Raw genomic sequence first — 1,571 nt, 5'->3', positions numbered from 1 at the left:
GCCACTGCACTCCAGTCTGGGCGATAGAGTGAGACTCCAACTCAAAAAAAAAAAAAAATCCAGGCTCAACCCCCAAGTCCTTAGAGATGGGTTCCTCTTCACTGGGGACCTGAAGTTTCAGTGAGAGGAGGGTAGGATAGGGCGAAGCCATGGCTCTACAAAAAGTTTTTTTTTTTTTTTTAATTAGCTGGGCATGGCGCACATGCCTGTAGTTCCAGCTGCTCAAGAGGATGAGACAGGAGGATCGCCTGAGCCCAGAAGTTTGAGGTTCCAATGAGCTATGATCATGCCACTGTACTCTAGCCTGCTGGGTGACAGAGTGAGACCCTGTCTCGAAAGAAGAAGAAAAAAAGAGAGACTCGCAAGTAGCTACAAGCCCGGGAGTTTACCTGGGCTTCAGGCTGTGAGCTCGTAGAAAGGAATACTGCTTTCATTTTTCTTTGGCTTCTTCAGTGTCTCCCAAGACACTGCCAGCCAAGGGAGCCACCAGGATATCCTGCAGCTCCCTCCTTCCCTGGACACGAAGCCCTGTCTGGGTTTGGCCAAGCGGGGGCATGGAGGCTTGTGGGAGAGAAAGGAGGAGGCTGGAAGGGGATGGTCCATAGAACTTGCCTTTTCTTGCCGGGCGCAGAGGTTCAAGCCTGTAACCCCAGCACTTTGGAAGGCCGAGGTGAGTGTGCCACTGCACTCCAGACGGGGTGATGGAGTGAGACTCCAATGCAAAAAGAAAAGAAAAGAACTTGCTTTTTCTGAGCCCACCTAGTCAGCCTCCTTCCTCACCCTTCCTGAGTAATTAGCCCAGAACCCTGGAGGACTGTGGTGGGACCAGAGGAGGAACTTTCCAACTGGGAGGGAAGCTGGTGGGATCTCCTGGGGTAGAGATTTAGGGCTGGGTGGATAAGAATCCCCCCAGCCCTCTCCCGGAAGAGAACAACGGGAGACAGTGACCCCTGGAACAGAAGGAAAAAAGCTTCTTCTTTTTTTATTGAGTTGGAGTCTCACTCTGTCGCCCAGATTGGAGTGCAGTGGCCACTCCCGGCCCCCACAGCCTCAACCTGCCGGGCTCCGGCGATTCTTCCGCCTCCGCCTTCCAAGTAGCTGGAACTACAGGCACACGCTACCATGCCCGGCTAATTTTTGATTTATGGTAGAGATGAGGTCTCGCCAAGCTGCCCAGGCAGATCTTGAACCCGTGGGCTCAGGCAATCCACTCGCCTTGGCCTCCCAAGGCGCGGGATGACAACCTGAGCCACCGAGCCTGGCTGGAAAGACGCTTCTTGACACACTTGTCTCCCTCAGATCCCACATACTGCCCCTCCTGCAAGGCTGCTTGACTCCATGATGCCAGAGTGATAGGGCCATGGGTGGACCCACTTGGGACTAGGGTTCCTTTCTTTTCAAAGACCACTCCTCCTGTTAGAAAGGGGTCTTTGGAGGGTGGGCAACAAAAGGAGAGTGCTGGTCCCAGATCTCTTTGCTGCCTCCCCAGTCCTGCCCTACCTTCCCTTGCTCCATCATCATCAAATTCCCTGAAAACTGCAAATCTTTTTTTTTTTTTTTTTTGAGTTGGA

The sequence above is a fragment of the Carlito syrichta genome, unplaced genomic scaffold (genome assembly GCF_000164805.1).
Source record: "Carlito syrichta isolate Samal-C Ts95f unplaced genomic scaffold, Tarsius_syrichta-2.0.1 Scaffold143087, whole genome shotgun sequence".
Taxonomy (NCBI): domain Eukaryota; kingdom Metazoa; phylum Chordata; class Mammalia; order Primates; family Tarsiidae; genus Carlito; species Carlito syrichta.
Note: the sequence above shows the minus strand (reverse complement) of the source record.